This window comes from Gigantopelta aegis, chromosome 9, assembly GCF_016097555.1.
Source record: "Gigantopelta aegis isolate Gae_Host chromosome 9, Gae_host_genome, whole genome shotgun sequence".
NCBI lineage: Eukaryota > Metazoa > Mollusca > Gastropoda > Neomphalida > Peltospiridae > Gigantopelta > Gigantopelta aegis.
This window is the reverse complement of record NC_054707.1, coordinates 77,287,699-77,313,600: the sequence shown is the minus strand read 5'-3', so window position 1 is coordinate 77,313,600 and position 25,902 is coordinate 77,287,699. Positions and strand designations below refer to the sequence as shown.

Here is a 25,902-nt window from a genome sequence, read left to right as displayed (position 1 = left end):
CGATAGGTACGTTCATGCACCAATGGATATCTACCTAATTCAAAATAAATCATAATATTGCTTGTACATCCTTTAACTTTTAGAACATTTTTACAAAAATCAAGGTGAATTTTTTCAATTAAATCTGCTTTTTGAAAACCCCAAATTTCACAACCATAGAACAGTACGCTAGCTACATACGTATCAAATTACGCCAACAATGAACTTTGGTTTAAAAACAAGGGCTTGGAACTTTTCTTCATTGCAAAACATGCTTTTCTTCCTTGTTCAGATATACATTTTATAGCATGTGAAAATTTGCAGGTAAAATGTAGGACAATACCAAGATAGTTAAATTGGTCTACTACTTCGACCGAGTCACCATCATAGGACCATTTTTCATCATCTAGTAATTTACCACGTTTTCTGAAAATCATAATTTGGTTTTTGTTTTATTTACAGTTAAACCCCATTTGTTATTATAAAGGAACAATGTGTCAAGCATATGCTGTAATCCATATATACTTTCAGAGAAAATAACCATATCATCTGCAAAGCGTAACAGAAAAACACTGAGATCTCTAAACATAGTATCAGGGCAACCCTTAACAATAAATTCATTTTCTAGGTCATTTAGGAAGAGTGAAAAAAGTATCGGTGATAAAACTTCACCTTGCATTAGGCCAATGGTATTTTTAAAGAAATCAGATCTAAAACCATTTACATTTATGCAGGATCTAACACAGTTATACATAGATTTTAATACTTTTAACAGTTTGCCATTAATTCCGTACTTAAATAGTTTGGTCCACAGATTATATCGATTCACAGAGTCAAACGCTTTCTTATAATCCACAAAACAGCAATATAATTTACCATTATGTTCCAGAGATTTCATTATTATAGAATATAGCGAAAATATAGCATCAACAGTGCTAACTCCTTTTCGAAAACCAAATTGCGCATCTGTTATAATGTTGTATTCTTCTGACCACTGATATAACCTCTTGTTAAGCACACCGGTAAACAACTTAGCTAAACAGCTTACCAAACTTATACCTCTGTAATTGTTCGGATCATTTATATTACCTTTTTTATGGACTGGTACAAAAAAAGTAAAGTTTGTTTTATTTAACGACGCCGCTAGAGCACATTGATTTTGTTATCTTATCATCGGCTACTGGACGTCAAACATATGGTCATTCTGACACTGTTTTTAGAGGAAACCCGCTGTCGCCACATAGGCTACTCTTTTTACGACAGGCAGCAAGGGATCTTTTATTTGCGCTTCCCACAGGCAGGATAGCACAAACCATGGCCTTTGTTGAACCAGTTATGGATCACTGGTCCGTGCAAGTGGTTTACACCTACCCATTGAGCCTTGCGGAGCACTCACTCAGGGTTTGGAGTCGGTATCTCGATTAAAAATCCCATGCCTCGACTGGGATCCGAACCCAGTACCTACCAGCCTGTAGACCGATGGCCTGCCACGACGCCACCGAGGCCGGTGGACTGGTACAATGACAGCAATTGACCATACAGTCGGGTAAAATCCAGTGTTCAGTATTACATTAAATAACTTACAAATCACTGGCAATAATATATTTTCAAATTCGATAAAGAACTCATTCATAATACCATCTAGCCCGTGGCTTTTGTTGCGTTTTAATTCTCTAATTACTGCTAAGACCTCGCTTTCATTAATTGGCTTGTCTAATTCATCAAACACAGTATCACTATTTTCATTGGTTTCATAACCACAAGTCGTATCTAAATTAATATCAACGGAACTACTGTCCTTAAAATAATTGAAAAATTCAGTTAGTGTTATATCAGCTCGATTCTGTTTACTTTTTGAAAAATATTTATAAAATTGTCTAGGGTTATATTTACGTAAGTAATCTAATTGGTTTTCCTCTAGTAACTTGTATTCTCTTTTCAGTTTTAATTCCATTTTCTTATACTCATGTTTACATTCATGCAGTGATTTATGATTTTTATTACACTTATGCTTGTTGAATGCACGCAAGGAATCCATATATCGGTTATACAACACCCTGCAATCATGAGTGAACCATGGTTTGTCGAATTTAGTATGCGAGAATACATTTTGTTCGTATTGGCCACTATTATTGTTACCGACTAAAGATTTCCCTCTACTTTTGTGTTTCGCAACAACGAATTGCTCTGTTATATCTTTTAGAGTATGAGTAAAACTATCAATAATGTTATGTTGTGAATTTTCTATATCTATAGGTAAACAAGCATTCAATAAATCGATGTTAACACGTAAAGCCTCTGAACACAGAGGTTTGTAGTCAGCTGACCACCGACACCTATCGTATCTGTGACCTATTTCACCTGGTTCTTCCTCCCTCCCATCAGCCAATCGGAGGCCGACTAGCTGTAGCGATACGAGCAAAGAGGCGTGATCTGAATATTGATTAAAACATCCCACATTAAACGATTCAATACATTTAAATAAACTTGGCTTTGTAATTAAATAGTCCGCAACACTTACACCTTGCGAACCATTGAAGGAAAAATCACTGGAGAAGCCATTATTACATCGTCCGTTAACAATACGGAAGCCTGATGCTTTACAAAAATTAAGTAACTGCCGCCCAAATCCGTTGATTCCTTTATCTGGGTTAGAACGGTTGTCCTCAATCAGATCGTCTGTGTACGAACATACATTTTCTATATGGCCAAGGACAGTATTGTCCAAATTATAAAATTTTATATAGTCAGCATTTTCTGCTGTTCTACTGTTAAAATCGCCAATTAAAAATACATCACCCAAGCCCGAATACAATTCGACACTGTTATGTAATTCCTGGTAAATATCGATTTCGTATAATTTATAGTAGGACGAAGTTTGTGGGGGTAGGTAAACACAGGCGATAAATGTATCATTATTGCGTTTACTGAGAAGCTTATCAATTTTCAACCAAATAATACTATCATAGCTATTTTCTACAACCGTTATGAATGGCTTAAACTTGTTTTTGATCATTACGATCAATCCACCGCCTTGAAAACACTTTCGGCGTTTCATAGCAAACACAAAACATTCGTAACCATCAATTGCTAACTCGTAATCGTTTTCCAACCAACATTCTGATAGAATAACTAAGTCGTATAGTAAAATATGATTTTTGAAATTATCGTCACATAGTTTTTCACGGAAGCCCCCGTGCACGTTCCAAGCTATGCAGTGTAATAGGTCATTCACATTCTCCGACTTGTCCTATACAGTCACTTCTATGGGTTCATCTACCGCACGTGGTATCGGATGGTTGTGCGTGTCGACAGTAACTGTTGGTGACGAGGAAACACGCGAACGTTTCGTTGGCGGTCTCGTATCACGCGCTTGGGTCTGACTGGGTCGTAGTTGACTCTGTGTGTTCTGTACCACATCACGATACGTACGCTGATCGGCGTGTATTTTTTCATCATGGGGTCTCCCATTAACAAACAATTTGTCCCGGACCAGTTTTGTCATGTGCCCAGCTTGTCTTAATCTCTTAGCCACAGGATAGAGTTTTTTCCGGCGTTCTTCGATCACGTACGAAAACTGTTCACTGATACCGTACAGCTTTCCCTTTAACTGGTATGCATGATCTTTGATTAAAGTTATGTCACGTTGGATTAGAAATCTGGCCACGATTGGTCGATATGCCCCAACACGTTTCCTTCCGAACCGATGAACATTCCCAAACTGAAAATCCACGTCCAATCCAAGTTCATGTTCCAGGAATTCTCTTATCTTGTACTCGGTAATTTCATTAGGACTCTCAGCAAGGCCAGTAAATATCAGATTATATTTCATTGAGCGGCATTGCAGGTCAGTTAGCAAATCTTTCATTTCATCATTCTCTCTTTTCAGTGCATCCATTTCCTTTTTGTAATCTTCATTACTACTGCCGGTGTTCTTAAGAGTGCGCTTTATCTGATCTATTTCAGCTTTATTTTTATCACTCATCGTTTTAACACCATCGTACAGATTACTCAACCCTTGCATATTTGTCTCCATGTTTTTGTTGTTCACGTGAACACTTTTAACATCGGCCTCTAGTGAAAGTACCTTGTTTGATAGTGACAAGATAGACGATTGAACGTCTTCAATCTTTTTAGCATATGTCTCTATATGTATAAGTCTGCTGCTCGTTTGTGTCACTAAATGAACCAAGTACTCTATGGAGGGCTCCGGGTTCGAACTATCACCATACATCACGCCTCTAGTATCATGGAGCACAGTAGATAAAACACCTTCACCTGTCGCCATTGTTTATTGCTTAATGAATCTAATGAGTAGTTCTCACAACTCGCCGTGCACCATAACTTTGCTTAAATGAGCTCGAATAATATTAATTTCAAATATAGAAATGATATTAGACATTTGCGTGAATTATGGACACGATGGATACAGCATCATTAACGATAGTATATATACTTCATAAAATAGTTATATTTGGAAATGTTCCGCGTGGAGGTATGAGTGGAAATCACATGTATATTCACTCGACATTTGACTTTCAGACTTACATACTTCTTTTTTCCTTTTTTTTCTTTTTCCCTTCCAGTGATCTTCAGTATTCTGTTTTCCTGTAGTTTTCAATTCTTCTGAAGTATAACTTTACGTCATTTTTGTAAATTTATCGGGAGCTCTCAAATTTCTGTCCACCATTTTCATTCAGACATGCGCACTCAGTCAACAGTTTGCAAGCGTTTAACGAAAACCGATTGACTGAACATTGGTTGTTGCGTTTAAGGTTAAATAAATACCCGCCTCGGTGGTGTCGTGGTTAAGCCATCAGACATAAGGCTGGTAGGTACAGGGTTCGCAGCCCGTTATCGGCTCACACCCAGAGCGAGTTTTAACGACTAAGTAGGTAGGTGTAAGACCACTACACCCTCTTCTCTCTAACTAACCACTAACAATTAACAACTAACCACTATCCATAGCCGAGGTGTGTACCCAGGACAGCGTGCTTGAACCTTAATTGGATATAAGCCAAAAAAACAACTTTTAAAAAACCAACCGACAGAGCACCTTCACTGAAAGCTCGTTGCGTGGTAACAAGCATTATTGTAACCCAACCATTTGTCACCCTTTAAAGGAGGGAACAATTAAGGCATTTGGCCTAGTATGCATATTCAACGATATATAATGCACATTATTGCTTACTATCAACAAGTATAATATATATTTAATTAATAATACGGTTAAATGTGACAGCTATTATATATAACGGGCGCAGCCATTTTGTACCATCCCAGTGAATACGCCCTCTGGCGAGCTGGTGGTTACGTAATACCTAACATGTCACGTCAGGAATTAGTCTTCGAACTGAAGAAACAAAACATATCTGATTTTTGCGAATGCATCGCAATGTTCTGTAATAATAGCCATCCCAGTAAGCCAGCAACAATTATATATTATTTTTCAATACAAAATAAACCACCATTGTCAAAGTATTGAAATAACTGTATTATGTTTTGTACATAAATTAATCCATGTACTGAAATAATAATCGAAGTGTTTTCTTGGTTAATTGGTCTTTTCTTTCCGTGGCCTGCACCTGTGGTTCCTGATTGGCAGGTGTATATTTAGACTGTCCCCAGACACTGTGTCTAGACACACTAAAAAGACGTGCCTCTTTTATTAAGATCACAGGGTACTGTGTGGTACCCCTCAAATCCTAATGGGCATTATCATCCGTCCTGCTTTATTACTGTAAGTAATTCTGTAAAACCCTTGATTATGTAGATTTCCCATCTAAAATCACAAAAGTGACCAATTACGTCGTCCCAAAGAAAAGAAAAGTATACCTTGGGTATCGTGAGTGGTCGTTTTTGGTCGAACGTAGCCTACCAATAGGCCTAATAATATGCAATTTTTCTTTGGTTTTAAAAAAAGAAGAAAAATGCTATAACTCTATTTCGTTCTATTGATGCAAATTGAAATATATTTAGTTAAATAGTTTATTATACTATCAAGTCATTTATGTTGTTTTACAAGTCAGGTTGATGAAAGCGAAGCGCCTTGTCGTAAATTAGAGCGTTTGTTTACACTGTGCATAGAAGAAATGAACGGAGCTTGTCGTAAATTAGAGCGTTTGTTTACACTGTGCATAGAAGAAATGAACGGAGCTGACATCACTTCGCCCCAAGCTATACCACCGGTCGTCACAAAAACGAAACAAAATGGCTGCCCCCAGTTAGCAGGAATAATCATGTTTTTTTAATTAACTTTAAAATTACGCGTTTTTCATTTGTTAAAGTGTCAGTATGTGTTGGTGGTCCGGGTATGCGTCTTTCCAACACATAAGGCTCTTGTTTGAGTTGATCCTACCTTTAACACTAATAATGGAACCAATATTGTAACTTTTGCGTTGGATATACTAATGCATAATATAGTTGATAATGTCGATGCTGCATCAGTTGCAGACAACTGATGTCACTTGTTAACAGTAATGGGTGAAATTGTAACCATAATGTTCTTAAATATAACTTCAACTAAAATTAACCTCTTTTTTCCGCTTATTAATTTGTACACATTGTCGAGCAAAAACCTTTGGATGGTTGTTATGATGGGATACGGTTGTCTTTCTGTCCATTCGTCTGTTCATAATTTGATAAGGTCCTTAGTTCATCCTTAAACATATTTTGTATAAACTCCAAAAAATGGTTTGATATCAAATATCATTTTATGTTTATGTAGGTGGGGGGATCGAACTACCTCAGTGGATCCGTTCAACTGATTGGATTTTTTTCTCGTTCCAACCATTGCATCACAACTGGTCAACGACCGTGGTTAGATACGATAACGTAGCGCTGACATCTACACGGTCTTCTGTTCAGCGCTACGAGATAAGGCATATACCCCATGTGTAGCAAAAACAAACTTTAGTGTTGTGCAAAAACCCCATTCACACTTTGTTGGAAACACTTACTCGATATCGTTGATATATATTAAATTAATTGTTGTTACAGATATAATTAATACAATGCAGATTAACAATTATCAGACTAAAAGCGTTCTTCGGCTGCCATGACAGATAATACGAGAATCTCGTGAGAATGTGAAATATCCATACATGAAAATATATAATCTACTAGAGTAATTTTTGTTTTATGATATATATGACGAAATATATTTCTTTATTTCTTTTATCTTTTAAAACTTAAACTTAATAGTTTGTCTAAAATTATGAAAAATAAAAACATACCGACATTTAAACTGCATTGTCTGCTATCGGAACTTTTTTTGACAGAGGTCAAGGTAAGTAGACCGGTTTTCATTTTAATGTGGCGAAGCATTGTAATAATATAGATACATTTTTTTTTGAATGACGTCACTTTACATCTCTATACAAGAAGAATAAACTGGGTGAATGACGTTTTAGTTTCAAGAACGCTGGAAACATTTCAATGCAAAATTGCTATAGAATTATTATTATTTTTTTTTAACATTGCTAATGCACTTCACTCTGAAGAAAATCTTGTGATTAAAAAAACTGTACTATTTACGAAATATGGATTTCAAGTGATATTACTGTAGGATACTTATTGTGTACAAAGCCAAAATAAGGGTGCGAAAAGTGACCGTCGTCGACCGTAATGGTTTTTAAAGTACTTACAGTGCTAATCTTTTGCTAGTAATGTAGTGGTAGAATTTCATTTTAATATTAGTGTGTATTTTGTGCATTATTGTAGTGGCCTATCTCAAATCTGAGAGGAAGAACTGTAAATAATATGTTGACTGTGCTAGTAGTGTAGTCTTAGACTTTAATTAATCAATTTGTTGTTATTATTAACACTGTATTAATTACTATTAGTGATCGCAAAATATTCCCCATGTGCTCATCTCGGACAGTATATGGTTTCAAAATACCTACAGTTTATAAATATATAGTTTTATGTATGTAAAAACAAATATTACTCGACGCAGTTTCTGCGGTGCTCCGAAGAAAATAGCGGAGGAAACTACTTACAACCAACATGGTAGTAAAGAGATAAGAACAGCCAGACGATATTGTACATTGCGAATTTTAAGGGCTTACCAATACATATGACATCTTTATGGCGCCTGATGCGTGTCAGTTGCCCCCCCCCCCCCCCCCCCCGAAAAAACCAGGAAAGCATTATAGAAACTTACAGAAAATTCTCTACAATACCGTAACTACGGCCGTGGTATGTGCTTTCCTGTCTGTGGGAAAATGCATATAAAATATCCCTTGCTGTATTAGGAAAAATGTAGCGGGTTTCCTCTAATTAACGTGTCAGAATTGTCAAATGTCCGACATCCAATAGCCGATGATTAATTAATCAAACAAACTTAGCCTCTGTGGTCAGGGCCGTAGCATTATAGAAACCTTAAAGAAAATTCTCTTCTTACCTGTTTAATGAGTTTTAGACTATTAACTACTCAGTTGCCCCGCAAACAAAACATCCTATCTATGGCCCTGGTGGTAATACTAGTATTCTGTGTTCTACAGCTACGATTTATACCAAGCGCTTTTGTACTTCTGGTAAAACATGTTCCGCTTCAGTGTTATTCAAGATTTACTTTGCGACACCGTTGGTATCTTAGTACGTTTCCCACAGTTCTACCAAACTTATCAGTTAATGCACAGTATACGTCTGCGCGTGATTTTCTTTATTTATTTTAAATTATTTTCGTGCTTATATCCAATTAAGGTTTAAGTACGCTGTCCTGGACACACACACAAGCATCAGCTATTTGGGCTGTCTGACCAGGACAGTGGATTAGTTGTTAATTGTTAGTGAGAAAGAAGCGGGTGTAGTGGCCTTACACCTACCCAGTGAGTCGTTAAAGCTCGCTCTGGGTTTGTGCCAATACCGGGATGCGAACCCTGTACCTACCAGCCTTGTGTCCGATGGCTTAACCACACGACATATATACCTACAGTGTTTAAAAACTAAGGTCTGTCCCTTTAAGGCACGGTGGGTTAATTGTTAGTGGTTAGTGAGAGAGAAGAGTGTGTTAAAACTCGCTCTGGGTTGGAGCCGGTACCGGGATGCGAACCCTGTACCTACCAGCCTTGTGTCCGATGGCTTAACCACACGACACCACCAAGCGAATTTTACTTCTGGTAAGGAATGTTCCGCTTCAGTGTTTATTCAAGATTTAGTTAAGAGACACCGTTGGTATCTTAGTTAAGAGACACCGTTGGTATCTTAGTTAAGAGACACCGTTGGTATCTTAGTATTTCCCCCACAATTCTATCAAACTTATCAATTAAAGGCGCATACCCTAGTTTCAACCCGTAAAATGAACACTAAGTTTTGTTAAGTTACAAACCAGAAACATATTTGGATAACTTAATAAGGGTGAAAGTCTGTGAAGTTGAAACGGTGAAATACCGTTAAAAATAGACTAAAACTCTACTCCATAACTTACTTCAGACGCACGTGGGTTTAAAAAAAAAAAAAAAAAAAATGCATTTTGTGATATTAGAAACACCAGGATGACCAGAAAAACTTCGGTTGTACGGAAATGGATAAACTAAATTAAACAATAAAATAGAAGTAAAGTTTGATTTCAGTAATCATAAACGGCTCTAATAGTGACAAATATACCTATAGTGTTTAAAAACTAGGGTATGTCCCTTTAAGGCACGGTATACGTCTGCACGTGGATTTCTGCTTCGCCGGGTCTAACTAACAATCTTGTCAGTAGAGCTTCTGCGAAAAATTAATGAACTAATACATTTTTAAGTGGTCTCTAAACTAATGAAAGGAAATGTGTTCAACTGTAGATTTAATGTATTTTCTTTCAAAACATTACATGTTGGAGCTAGTCTGCTCTACAGCCCCATGCGAACATAAATTGTCCATTACAGTAACAAAACATAAAGAAGAACACGGCATGATGTGACTGCATTATGAGAGTGTCTCTGTTAGTATTGCGTGTATCGTGATATAAAGAGAATAATTATATCTGAGACCCGTTCACGTAGGTGAGAGAAATGACGAAGATTATGAGACAGTTGATGTGGATGAAAGACACTAAGAAAATGGTGAGACAGTTGAAGTGGATGAAAGAAACTAAGAAAATGGTGAAGCAGTTGATGTGGATGAAAGAAACTAAGAAAATGGCGAGACAGTTGATGTGGATGAAAGAAACTAAGAAAATGGTGAAGCAGTTGATGTGGATGAAAGAAACTAAGAAAATGGTGAAGCAGTTGATGTGGATGAAAGAAACTAAGAAAATGGTGAGACAGTTGATGTGGATGAAAGAAACTAAGAATATGGTGAGACAGTGGGGAATAGAGAAACGAAGATGGTGAGGCAGTTGATGGAGAAAATGGTGCTCAATACAACTGATGTGGATGAGATCAAATATGATGATAATGAGATAGATGATGTGGATTGGAGAAACATAAAGGTGGTGAGACAGTTAATGTGATGAAATAAACGAAGGAACTGGTTTATTTAACGGCACTCAACAAATTTTATTTACGGTTATATGGCGTCGGACATATGGTTAAGGACCACACAGATATTGAGAGATGAAATAAACGAAAATGGTAAGACAGTTGATGTGGATAAGAGAAACGATAAAAACGATGAGACAGTTGATGTGGATGAGAGGAACAAAGAAAATGGTAAGACAGTGGATGTGAATGAAAGAAACGAAGAAACTGGTGAGACAGTTGATGTGATGAAAGCAACGGTGAAACTGGTGAGGCAGTTGATGTGGATGAAAGAAACGGTAAAAATGGTGAGACATTTGATGTGAATGAAAGAAACTAAGAATGTGGTGAGGCAGTTGATGTGGATCAAAGAAACTAAGAATATGATGAGACGGTTGATGTGCATGAAAGAAACTAAGGAAATGCTGAGACAGTTGATGTGGATGAAAGAAACTAAGGAAATGACGAGACAGTTGATGTGGATGAAAGAAACTAAGAATGTGGTGAGGCAGTTGATGTAGATGAAAGAAACTAAGAAAATGGTGAGGCAGTTGATGTGGATGAAAGAAACTAAGAAAATGGCGAGGCAATTGATGTGCATGAAAGAAACTAAGGAAATGGTGAGGCATTTGATGTGCATGAAAGAAACTAAGAATGTGGTGAGACAGTTGATGTGGATGAAAGAAACTAAGAATGTGGTGAGGCAGTTGATGTGCATGAAAGAAACTAAGAATGTGGTGAGGCAGTTGATGTGGATGAAAGAAACTAAGAATGTGGTGAGGCAGTTGATGTGGATTAAAGACACTAAGAAAATGGTGAAGCAGTTGATGTGGATGAAAGAAACTAAGAAAATGGCGAGACAGTTGATGTGGATGAAAGAAACTAAGAAAATGGTGAAGCAGTTGATGTGGATGAAAGAAACTAAGAAAATGGTGAAGCAGTTGATGTGGATGAAAGAAACTAAGAAAATGGTGAGACAGTTGATGTGGATGAAAGAAACTAAGAATATGGTGAGACAGTTGAAGTGGATGAAAGAAACTAAGAAAATGGTGAAGCAGTTGATGTGGATGAAAGAAACTAAGAATATGATGAGACGGTTGATGTGCATGAAATAAACTAAGGAAATGCTGAGACAGTTGATGTGGATGAAAGAAATTAAGGAAATGACGAGACAGTTGATGTGGATGAAAGAAACTAAGAATGTGGTGAGGCAGTTGATGTAGATGAAAGAAACTAAGAAAATGGTGAGGCAGTTGATGTGGATGAAAGAAACTAAGAAAATGGCGAGGCAGTTGATGTGCATGAAAGAAACTAAGGAAATGGTGAGGCATTTGATGTGCATGAAAGAAACTAAGAATGTGGTGAGACAGTTGATGTGGATGAAAGAAACTAAGAATGTGGTGAGGCAGTTGATGTGCATGAAAGAAACTAAGAATGTGGTGAGGCAGTTGATGTGCATGAAAGAAACTAAGAATGTGGTGAGGCAGTTGATGTGGATGAAAGAAACTAAGAATGTGGTGAGGCAGTTGATGTGCATGAAAGAAACTAAGAATGTGGTGAGGCAGTTGATGTGGATTAAAGACACTAAGAAAATGGTGAAGCAGTTGATGTGGATGAAAGAAACTAAGAATGTGGTGAGAGAGTTGATGTGTATGAAAGAAACTAAGAAAATGGTGAGGCAGTTGATGTGCATGAAAGAAACTAAGGAAATGGTGAGGCAGTTGATGTGCATGAAAGAAACTAAGAATGTGGTGAGAGAGTTGATGTGTATGAAAGAAACTAAGAAAATGGTGAGGCAGTTGATGTGCATGAAAGAAACTAAGGAAATGGTGAGGCAGTTGATGTGCATGAAAGAAACTAAGAATGTGGTGAGGCAGTTGATGTGCATGAAAGAAACTAAGAATGTGGTGAGAGAGTTGATGTGCATGAAAGAAACTAAGGATGTGGTGAGAGAGTTGATGTGCATGAAAGAAACTAAGGAAATGGTGAAGCAGTTGATGTGGATGAAAGAAACTAAGGAAATGGTGAGGCAGTTGATGTGCATGAAAGAAACTAAGGAAATGGTGAGAGACTTCAAGTGGATGAGAGACAAAAATTATGATATAATGCGCAGGTGCATCTCGCGGAAACCACTATCAGGTAGTAGTTTGCTACAATCTACGTGTGGTGGAGAATCTAGTCATTTAGACAATGGAATGCGAGCTTGCTGAGGTATTTTGTTAGGTACGCCTCGAACACAAAATACACCAATTGGTAAAGGAAGACTGATAAACAGACAGTCAGTCAGTCTGTACTTTGGTAAATACGAAAATAAATATGCATTTGGCGGTCTTCTCAAATAGACAGATTGACAGGCAGACAGACAGACGATGAGCATTCAATTTGTATTTTAAAAAATACCAAAATAAATATTTATTAATGGAAAAAATAATTTTACTCTAAACAGGTTGAATTAGTAATTGCATTTCTGCTCATTATTGTTAACGCTTTTAAATTTGTATTATATCATGTAATTGCATATTTGACATTTCAGTTTGCATGATTTATATACATATTACTGTTATATTTTCATTTTATATCACAAAATGGCTATTTTCTTCCACTGGATTTAAAAAAAACAAACATTATTTTACAGACGGCGGCTCTATTCTGTACAACTTCGTACATGTGCTTTGTTAAAACCCCCACATTATTGTAATCCTATTGAAAAGTACAGACGGTGGCTCTATTCTGTACAACTGTGTACATGTGCTTTGTAAAAAACATTATTGTAACCCTATTGAAAAGTACAGGTGGCGGCTCTATTCTGTACAACTGTGTACATGTGCTTTGTAAAAACCATTATTGTAACCCCATTGAAAAGTACAGGTGGCGGCTCTATTCTGTACAACTGTGTACATGTTCTTTGTAAAAACCATTATTGTAACCCCATTGAAAAGTACAGGTGGCGGCTCTATTCTGTACAACTTCGTACATGTGCTTTGTAAAAAAACCCCACATTATTGTAATCCTATTGAAAAGTACAGACGGTGGCTCTATTCTGTACAACTGTGTACATGTGCTTTGTAAAAAACATTATTGTAACCCTATTGAAAAGTACAGGTGGCGGCTCTATTCTGTACAACTGTGTACATGTGCTTTGTAAAAACCATTATTGTAACCCCATTGAAAAGTACAGGTGGCGGCTCTATTCTGTACAACTGTGTACATGTTCTTTGTAAAAACCATTATTGTAACCCCATTGAAAAGTACAGGTGGCGGCTCTATTCTGTACAACTGTGTACATGTTCTTTGTAAAAGCCATTATTGTAACCCCATTGAAAAGTACAGGTGGCGGCTCTATTCTGTACAACTGTGTACATGTTCTTTGTAAAAGCCATTATTGTAACCCTATTGACTGGTATCACATCTTACCTGTTATGGGCGCAATTGCAACAAGTAAAGTCACCAGGGCTGCGTTCAGCCAGACCAACAACGTCCGCTAGACTGGCTTATGCGCTTCACGTTAAACCAAAGGGCCACACCGGGAACCAATCAAATAGGTCGCGAACGTTAGCAAAACGTTCGCTGACTGAACTTAGGGCAGAGCTTACACAAACGGGCATAACCGTCATTTATAATTTTCTACAATATATATTGAAAATATTGATATAGAAACTTTCTTGAATGATATATCAAAACTTGATAGTTTAAATGTACCTAGAGACCGGGCAAACAAGGATAATAGCAGGGTAAATGGGCATGGTCTTAGAATTCTAGAATTATGTAAATTACATAATATATATATACTAAATGGTAGATGCGGAAAAAATAAATATGTAGGTGATGTAACTAGTAAAGACTGTAGTCTAATTGATTATGTTATTGGTTCTCATCATATCTGTGAAATTGTTAAAAATTTCGAAGTCTGTGAATTTGACCCACTTTTCTCTGATATTCACTGTGCATTAAGGTTTGTACTTACCTGTAACAGTAAAGATGACTCGAATAGACACGACACAAATAACGAATGTATAGATGAAGAACCAATACCTGTTAAGACACGTAGATGGATTCCCAATAAACGCGAAGCATTTATTAATAACATTGATAGAAACCTATTTCAAACAATCTCAGTAATTTTAGACAACGATTCTGTTGATATCCAAACACGTGTCAACCAAACAGCCGCTACATTGAAAAATCTATTTATAGACTGCCGCAATAACATTTGGTCACGTGCATGCACGTTTCAACAGCCGTGGTAAATGGCCAAATAGTAAACGACCTTGGTTTGGGAAAAGGTGTCAGAATAAACGAACAAAATAGTACGAGTCGAAAAAGCAGTATGCAATAAATAAAAATATAGCTAACAAAGTTAGATTAACAAATGCTAGTAAATCTTGTAAAAAGTGTATAGCAAAAGTCATTTCAAAAAGTAAATTCATTACGGAAAAGAAAATGCGACAACTACGTTCCAATGACCCAAAAGAATTTTATAAAATATTTAAGGGACCGAAAACACCAGAAAAACACACACACCTTCAGTGGATGACTTTAAAAATATTTTCAGAGATCTAAATAAGAGTGACCAAAATCATACTGTACCAGATTTTAATATAGACGAAGTAATTGACGAAGTAAATAATAATGATACCATAAACGGAAAATTTAGCGAAGACGAAATTAAAAGGTCCATGAATCAATTGAAAAATAACAAAGCGGCCGGCACCGACCAAGTAATTAATGAATATATTAAATCTACTGCTGATTTATTCATTCCATTCTACGTTAAATTGTTTAATACAATACTAGATCATTCTGTTTTTCCAGACGAATGGCTTAAAGGTACAATTATCCCAATCTATAAAAATAAAGGGGACCGTTCATTACCTGACAATTATCGACCATAACTTTACTCTGCTGCTGTTCTAAATTATTTACAACTATACTGAATAACCGCTTAAAAACTGAATGAATGAATGTTTAACGACACCCCAGCACGAAAAACACATCGGCTATCGGGTGTCAAACTATGGTAATGGAAACAAATAAGGTGATGATCAACATCAACAGCAAAATTCAAGATATAAATAAAAACAGTGTAAAGAACTGTGCAAAAATACAAATACAAATACAAATATCACAGATAGATACTGACTTTTACTCTAAACTTCAATTTGTGCTGTATTGGCCATTCTCAAAGAGAATGTTACACCCCTGCACCAGCTTAAGAACATTTATTGAAGAAAATGATATTTTGAGTGAAGCGCAGTCAGCTTTTCGAAAAGGATATTCAACAATATATTACATACTTTGATAGATATTAAAAAAAAACACCCAGAAATTATTATGCACTTTTGTCGATTTCCAGAAAGCTTTTGATATGGTATCTCGTACACACTTATGGCATAAGCTACTGGATTATGGCATAAACGGTAAATTTAAAACAATTATCTACCAAATGTATAAAGACATAAAATCATTAATATATGCAAACAATCAGAAATCTTCATTATTCCCATGCAGCAACGGCGTCCGTCAGGGTGAAAATTTATCCCCAGTCCTATTTTCCTTGTATCTAAATGACCTAGAAAAATATTTAATTATTTAGTTACCCACATCAATGAAAACCAACAAAACCCGCTCGACATCGGCATTCACTTACTTTGCTTACTTTATGCAGATGATACTGCTATATTAGCTACCAATGCCGCTGATTTACAACACACACACTAAATGTATTCGATCAGTACTGTAACAAAATGAAACTAAAGATAAATATCTCAAAAACTAAAGTTTTAATTTTCAATGGAAATGCCAGAGATTATAAATATACTTTCAAAATTGGAACATATGTTCTTGAAAATGGTACGGAATTTAAATACCTTGGGGTCACCTTTAGCAAATTAAATAATTTTAAAACGACCAAGGCCCAATTAAAACATCAAGCAGCTAAATTTATGTATTTTGTATTGGCGAAATCTAAAGAAAATAATCTATCGACTGAGTGTAAACTTAAAATGTTTGAATCAATGATTCTCCCAATCTTGTTATACGGTTGCGAAGTTTGGGGATATGAAAAAAACGATATATGTGATTCTGTTCAAATACATTTCTTCCGACACATCTTGCCAACCAAAAAATCCACCCCATTATTTATGTTATACGGAGAATTGGGGAAAGTGCCCGTGGAATTAAATATTCAAAGAAGAATGGTTTATTACTGGGCACGCATTATTTCAGGGAAACGATCAAAATTATCATTTCTTCTATACAGGTGCTGGGGTGTCGTTAAACATTCATTCATTCATTCATTCTTCTATACAGATTTATGTTGACAGATCATGTTACTAATAGAATAAATTATAATTGACTCACTAGTATTAAAAATATTTTGGAGCATTTAGGAATGAGCGATGTTTGGATATCACATACTTTTTTATCGAACAAATTAAAAGTAGGCAAAATGATCAATATTTACAAATATGTAACAATAGCATATCAATGTCATCAATAGGCAAAACCTATCAACTTTTTAAAGAAGAACTCATTTTTGAAAAATATTTAAATATAATTCCCGAAAGGTTGTGGAGATTAATTATAAAATTTAGAACGTCAAATCACTATTTACCTGTCGAAACTGGAAGGTGGAATAACATATTATTTGAAGACAGATTGTGTACTTTATGTGATGAAAGTAACATTGGTGATGAATCCCATTATTTATTTGTATGTAAATTTTTTCATAATTCCCGAGTAAGATTATTGTACTAGACCCTGCACCTACAAATTCAAAGAACTAATGAGAAGTAAGAAAATAAGTGTATTAAAGAAGTTGGCGAAATTTATAAATGTGCCAGGTTTTTAAACGTCCTGATAACTGAATAATTCATGTCACAATCAAAACTGTTTCCTAGCTATATTACAATTATTATTATTATTATTATTATTTATTATTACTGTACCATGTACTGCCATTACTACTACTACTACTACTATTATTATTATACTACTACGACTACCATTACTGCTACCACCATTATTATTATTATTATTACTATTATTATTAATTACTACTACTACTACTACTACTACTACTACTACTACTACTACTACTACTACTGTTTCAGTTATTATCAATTAATATCATATACAAGTAAATACATGTATTATGTATTATTTCATCCTCCTGTAAACCATCTTGTCACGTTTATACTATGTATTATGTATGTTCCTCTAACGCCGTTGTGGAACGGGCTGAGTGTAATACAGTTCTGTTCTGTTCTGTTCTATAACTATGAAAGCAATGTCCCACTATTGCATTCCACTGACTGTAGTGGTTGCAAATGAGACGGTTATTGCTATCGGGTTACACTAATGGTTACATTTCGCCCGTAGGTGTTACAGTTACGCTCACTATATTAGGGTTACAATAACGGTTGCTACATAGAGAATAATACATGAGTGGCCGTTAGATACCATTTATCTTACGAGTTTTAAAATGTATCTAACGAGCGAAAACGAGTTTGATACGTTTTTAAACAACGAGTTGTAAGATAAGTGGTATCTAACGGATACGAATGTATTATTCTATTTGTTATACATCCTCAAAACCCAGGTTTTAAGCACATGTTAACATCTTTTTCGACTAAAAGTTATTTACAGCCTTTGCACTTGTAACTGACTTACGCGGCACAGACAAATGAGTGTCACAGTGTAATTGATTTCGATCGTGCTGTTTTTTTCATTAGATGTATGGCATTGGTGACTTGGTCATCACCTAAGAGCAGCCAGTCGTATGTCTTGAAATTGTTAACAGACGTATATGTGTAAACAAGTATGTGTTATCAAAAATAACGAATGATGTTCTCACCAACGGGTGTGTAAGAAAATGCGTTAACATAATATTATAATTTGCTTATTAGAAAACCTGTACGTCACTACACTCTTCTGAGCAGCAGTTGTTTCGTTACTCATCCGTGCATTATTGTTTGCTAATTCTTACAGCAACAAAATATATTTTTAAAACATTGTGTTATCATTCTGCACTTGCTTTGCATAATCTATGTTGTTATTATAATTACACGTTTTGGACGAAAAATATTTTAAAATGTCAATACAACATCCAAAAGTTAAAGTTTTTTGTTTTGTTTAACGACACCACTAGATCACATTTATTTATTAATTATCGGCTATTGGATGTCGAATATTTGGTAATTTTGACATATAGTCTCAGAGAGGAAACCTGCTACATTTTTCCATTAGTTGTAAGGTATCTTTTATATGCACCATCCCACAGACAGGATAGCACATACCAGTCACGGTGCACTGACTGTAACAGGAAATAGCCCAATGGGTCCACCGACTGGGATCGATCCCAATCCCAAACAAATTGAATGTTTGTAATGAAATGTATAAGTAGTTAATTATGAAAAACAAAACTGAATACCTTTGCCGTTGAGTTGTAGTTATATGTTTTAACTTGTTCAAGGACATTTATTTATTTATTTAATCGTTGATTTACCTATTTATTTATTTATTTATTAGTTCATTCATTCATTCATTATGTGGTGTTTATTTTTTTCAGTCATGTATTCACATACAGTTGGCATTGGTGATCCTTGTTCAGACTGTCAAACCACTTACACTAATGGTGGCAAAACCTGCACGTAAGATTACGTCTTTTATCATCCATTAAAGGCTTTTGTAAGAGATATCGCTGGCACTATAAATTGCAATATCTCCTGCGATATCTCCGCAATATCGCTTCTTATAATCTTGATTTGTCAAATTTTAATCACAAGACAATGTTTTGTTACGTCACTGTGTTTGTTTCAGCGCTAAACCTATCATTAGTGACGTCACGCCACTGCCGTTCTGCTAGTTAACGAGTCTACCGCTGAGGTCTCACTACACAGATCACTTCCGGGTGAGAGTTCATTCATCACGGTCCACTATAGTTCCTAATTGTGACACATGTTATGGTTCAAATATTCACTTCTAGGAAATGGTGAAGAATTAAAACAATATGTATGTTTAATGGTAAGCCTTCTGGCTGTATTTTGCCCATGTTATTTTGTAATATTGTGCATCGACCTTTTGGGACATGGGTATATAGCGCACGTGACAGCCGGAGTGAATCGATTAATGAACCACCTGTTCGGACCGGTACTACAGCCAGATGCGGTCATATAGCAAAAAACTGAGACGGAAATGTTCTCAATTTTGCAGTGAAAATAAATGCTTATATAATGTATGTTCGCAATGGTGTATGTTGTTGGTGCCAATGAGAACCCGTTCTATGGGCAATCTTCACTTGAAGTTGGGCAGTTTAACATGGGTTTCAATGGCAGATGACATCTGTGTAGTGAGACCTGACATTCAACCCACATTATTGACATTGTTTACAACTGTCGCAAATGAGAAGAATGATAATGGATGATAAAAAGAATACCCCCCCCCCCCCCCCCCCCCCCCGTGTCTGGTGATATCGTAATTTATCAGCACTCGTTGATAAAAGTATATATATATATATATATATATACTCTTCAAAAGAAGAAACGCAAAACCACATTGTCGTAACATTTGGAGAATTGATTTAATTATTGAATGGTGAGTCCGATAATTACCAAATGTTGCAGGATTGTTCACAATTCACTCTAGTCCATTGTGAGTAAGTGATAGGACACACCACCAAGGTCAAGGTCATCTGGAGTCAATACCGGGTGTGGCCTCCGCGTGTGTTGACAACTGCCTGGCACCGCCTGCCCATTGAAGCAACCAGAGTACGGATGACGTCCCGGGGGATGGTGGCCCACTCGGCCTGCAAGGCTGCTGCCAGCTCGGACAGGGTCTGGGGCTGTGGTTGTCGCTGTCGGAGGCGTCGGTCCAACTCGTCCCATAGATGCTCAATTGGGTTCAAATCCGGTGATATCGATGGCCAAGGAAGGACATTAATGTTGTTGTTCTGTAGGAAAGCCGTTGTGAGACGTGCTGTGTGAGGCCTGGCGTTGTCATGTTGGAACACTGCGTTGGCGTTGGCCATAACTGGAACGATGTGTGGCCGGAGGATCTGGTCAATGTAGCCCTGTGCATTCAGGTTGCCCTGCACGTGGACCAGGTCAGTTCTGCCAGTGTGTGAGATGGCTGCCCACACCATGACACTACCCCCGCCGAATCTGTCCACTTCCTGCACGCAGTTTGCCGCATAACGTTCACCACGACGCCTATACACGCGACATCTTCCATCATGACGTCGGAGCAGAAATCGGGACTCGTCACTGAACCACACCTGTCTCCATCGCAGTTGAGGCCATTGTCGATGAATCTGGCACCACTGCAGTCGGAGTCGACGGTGTTGTGGTGTTAAGATGACACCTCGAACTGGACGTCTGGCACGAATTCCTACCTCACGTAGGCGGTTCCGTACGGTCTGGTCGGATATCCTGTGCAAACCTGGTATTGCTGCGGCTGTGGAGGTGGCAGTAGTCAATCGTTCCCGAAGGTGGCGTACCCGGATGTAGCGGTCCTGCCCGGGGGTAGTGACCCGTGGTCGACCGGATCTAGGGAGGTCACGTGTTGATCCATGTTGCTGGTAACGGTCCCACAGTCTGGAGATGGTGCTTGGGGACACATGGAATGCCCTGGCAACGGCCGTTCTGGATTCGCCTGCGTCTAGTCGGCCGATGGCATTGTTTCTCTGCGGTTCACTGAGACGTGGCATGTCCTGGATTGTCAACTGTCGGCCAGATACAGAGGCCAGGCAAGCGAACACCCTGCACTTTTATACTGTCGGTGTTCATGTTGCACGTGCAGACAACGCACGTGCAGTGGTGACATGGTTTGCACGTGGCTGCGTTTTTGCGAATATTCACATTTTGAAACTTTATTTTACAGTAGCTGCGTTTTATCGAATGTAACCGTGGGAATGTGTTTGGGACATGCAATGACCTTATATTCACAAAGCATGAACCGGTAGGAAACATAAAATCGGAGTTATAACCCATTTGTACCCTTTTGCGTTTCTTTTTTTGAAGAGTATATATATATATATATATATATAGGGCCTATATATATATATATATATATATATATATATATATATATATATATATATATAGGCTATTTCATGGGTTTTTTTCGAATACGATTTTTATGTCAACGAGTGATGTGTGAAAACCATATTTTCACGAATTGCGAAGCAATGAGTGAAAATATGGTTTTCGAGTTGACATAAAAATCGTATTCGGAAAAACACCATGAAATGGTCTATTTATTATATACATATTTCCTAATTTTTTTATAATATCTTTCGCTCTTTGATAATATCTTTCACTTATTCTATCGAAAACACGTAACGTCATGATATATTTCTTCCTATGGAACTTTGCCAGAAAATTTACTTTACCATAGACTTTTAAAAAGAAATTTGATTAAAATGTATCTTTATTAACATTTATTTAACAATACTGCGGTGCAAACATACCTGACAAAGCGATCCTCTAAAAACTCCCACAAATACAAAACGAGTCGAACGCCGTTAAATTGTTACACTTACACTCGATGGAACTACATTGTGTCATCATTATTTAGTTTCGTATTCAATTTGTTTTATATATTTTATCGTAATTGCACTTCGTATCCCGTTTTTATAGGTACAGTTGTTTAAATTACATATTTTATTTTTCAAATACGATCAGATGCATTGGTAATCATCAAATTTAAATACGAAGAACAGAGACAAAGGGAGATAATTTAATCATGCACTTTTACAAAAAAGTAAATACGACTTCTATATTTTCACTGTAGCTAAAATACAGTGAAAATATGACTTTTCACCGGATATGACTTTTATGGTTTCCGTAGATCTATATATTTCATTGCTATGTATAATATATATATATATATATATATATATATATATATATATATATATATATATATATATATTTCTCCTGCAACCAGAGTTTCTAATTTCCCATTCTTATCTTCACAAGATAAAGCCGATATCCGACGTTATTAACTAGTTATTCTCTATATATTGAATTAAGTGGATTGGCAAACAGGCCTATATAAATGTCTCTCCACGAGATGGCTTGACACTCGGTATACAATTACACGAACGATAAACAATATTTATCCTGCAACCACTAGTTCTATTGACAGAATATGATGACGGATAAAGCAAAGTCATGTCCTGCTACTACTAGTACTAGCAGGACATGACTTTTGACGTCATTCATGTGATGTCACACGCATAGCTACATTACAGAATCGCTCATTTGACTTCTAGGTCATCATACAATGTTGCTGAAATAACACAAATAATAACTTTTCCCCTTAATTTTTATGGTTTGCAGGATAAAGATAAAAATTAGTTAAGGAGAAACGATACTATCGCATGCAGCGCCACTATAGTTAGCAGCGGTAGACTTGTTAACTGGCAGAACGACAGTGACGTGACGTTACTAAGGCTAGGTTTAGCGCTGAAACATACACGATGAGGTAACAAAATACCGTCCGTCTATATATATATATAGAATACTAAACGAGCTTGCCTGTCATACCAAGTTTATGCAACGAGTGAACAGTTTTGGTATCTGACGAGCGAAAGCGAGTAAATACCAACACTGTTCACGAGTTTCATAAAAATGGTATGAGGGGCAAGCTAGTTTAGTATTTTATATATTACAAACCAACTGCAAGCAAGCCGCATCGCAGAAGTAAACAGATGTCAAGACCTGCTACAGGTTATTTTTCTACGAATTGGGTCAGCAAGTGATCTACGTCACACGTAAATAAAAACGACGTCATAGTAAGCAACGCGACGTCATCAATGTACAGTTTAGATTTTGGCGCGAAGCTTGCATAAAGGCTACCGCAGACATTTGCAACTTTGTCGCATGTAATTGAAATTGCATGATTGTAAAGCAACTTTTTTCTCGTTGCACTGATCCGCACACACATGCGACAACCAGCAATTTTAGTCTAGTAGTGATCACGTGACAGTCAAAATGGCGGGTTTTTCTCCGTATTTGTTTCGACGGTGGTCATCAAGACACATTCTACAACATATTTTTATGACGAAGAAGATTGAATTTACGTAAAGTAGCACGGAATTCGTCCCGCACTCTTTTTGGTCCTTTAGGATATAACCACACAAAGTGTGTAGAAAACCTATACTATAACGTGGTATTCCAAGCACATATTCTATTCCTGCAAGACACATCTCCCTTTTAGCCGTGTTGCTATATTCAGGGGATGCTGTGTCAAACGACATAGCATTGTCTGCCACATTACCACTAATTCATCCGCTTTTTCTGTAAATAACATGCTGCTGGAGGCTGCCATTTTGAGTCATGTGATCACTATCTATCCGTTCATTGGCAATTTAAATTATTGCGTCAAAGTTTTGTTGCATCGAAGGCGCACACGTTTGCGACGGTGTGCAATTAGATGCAATTACATGCAATAAAATCAAACATGTTTGATGGGAGCAATTTCAGTTGCATGCAACAAAAATTGCATCGCAGGCTAGCGCACACGATGCAACGACGTACGACTTTTGTTGCATGCAAGGTCTGAGGTGGCCTTTAATAATTGTTAATTAACGTATTTAAAGTCACAATAATGACTGAATTGTAGATCAGACCAGCAAAGATTGAGCTGAGTGAATGGGATTGACGAGATGTGACGCTGACATTGTATACATAGGGCCGTAAAAACTAAGTAGCATGTCGACGACATCGTTTTGGCTTTGTACACAGCACAGGTATCGCCAAACAACAACGTAAGATATATCATAGTAACGTTATGTGATAAAAGAGTATATAATTTATATATATATATATATATATATATATATATATATATATATATATATATATATATATATATATGTAACAATAGCATTTGTATTGCGGGTTTCTGTTTGGGGATACCTGTGGTACATAGTGGGTCCAAATATATCTTATCGCAATTTCCATTCATGGCCGTATTTCGTAATGATACACTTTTAAATTACACTATTTTGTACAAAAACGGTTAGATACGTTAATAGTCTCTGAACAAAACATTTTTAACAGCAGTTTTGCACTTAAATGTTTTTCTAGCGTTCGGGAAAAGGACGTGTCATGCACCCAGTTTATCTTATTGCAGGGAGATACAAAGTGACGTCATTCCAATATCGACGTCATTCAAATTAAAAAATTACCCCGCCAGTCTGCGTGTGCCAATATTACACTAGTCAGATATTGAGTAATTGTTATGACATGAGTAATATCTTACACTGGTGTGTAATAAATAGAGGATATTACATGAGTGTCCATGACAGACGATGTTTACGACACGAGTACCTAAATTATCATATTTCCCGAGCGAGAGCTAGGGATATGCGATAATTTAGGCACGAGTGTCGTAAACATCGTCTGTCATGGACACGAGTGTAATATTCTGTTTATTACCGTAGAACTGTCTTGCTAAATGAACATTCCAGTCATTGTTTATAAACTAACGTTTCCGTAACGACGGAGTAATGTTTGTTCATTGATGTCTCGAAAACCAAGTCACAACCCGTTCTAAAGTGACGTCATATTTATACGCCCATAAGTAAAGAGTACACATGTATCAACAACTGTAAATTGTAAAACATGTGTATACTAAAAAGCAAACAAATACACAGTAATTGAATTAATTAGTAACGAGTTAAATGTATTAAGTAATAACCAGGAAACAGTAAATGTTGTTATTCACCTCATTTGCAACGAACCAGTCAAGCTTACTGTGGGTCAATTGACAGAGTCACAACACTGCTAGCTACCGCGGATTTTGATTGCGGATAAACGGTAATATTAAAAGTACCTTGCACATTTAAGACATTAAATGTTCCCAGGGGTTGGATAATGCTAAGCACCCTACCAACAAGTCTTCCGTCAATTTGGACGAGATCATTTACTTGATTATTAGTAGCCTTTTTTCCCGTTCTACACAATTTTGTCGTCTGCTATGGTCGACAACAGTCACTTTTTGGACCTTTGTTTTGGCATCGTACACAATAAATAAAACATATCCAACGGTCGGGAAGTAGAGAAATATATAAAGTACTGAATAATGATACAGTAGTTCCTACATCATAATTGAAATATTCTCATGAAGAATGCTGTTTTCCTACTTCAAAATGGGCAAATTATTATAGTCTTCCATTTATGATTTTGAAAGATCCAACTCTACTATGGTTTCAGTACCAAATTTTACATAGGATTATACCAACAAATTAGTTTTTATATAAAACAAAGTATATTGCTTCCAGTACTTGTAACGTTTGTAATCAGCAACCAGAAACATTGCAACACTTGTTTTACGATTGCCCTAAAGTCAGTGAACTTTGGAAAACTATAGAACAATGGTTACAGCAAAAAGACGAATATATTCAGCTTGATAAAAGTATGGTTCTATTCGGCTGTCACGGGGATTCTATAATACCCGTAACTGAATAAAA

The 25,902-nt window shown here is 36.7% G+C and overlaps 1 long non-coding RNA gene across 1 annotated transcript in view; it reads left to right on the top strand.

Annotated features, from left to right (window-relative positions):
• LOC121380491 overlaps positions 1-19,169 on the top strand; it is a 53,967-nt gene extending 34,798 nt beyond the window's left edge. Inside the window, exon 3 of the long non-coding RNA XR_005958949.1 lies at positions 18,994-19,169. This is a non-coding gene — a long non-coding RNA (uncharacterized LOC121380491). The remainder of the gene's footprint in view (positions 1-18,993) is intronic.
• Positions 19,170-25,902: the final 6,733 nt, after the last annotated feature.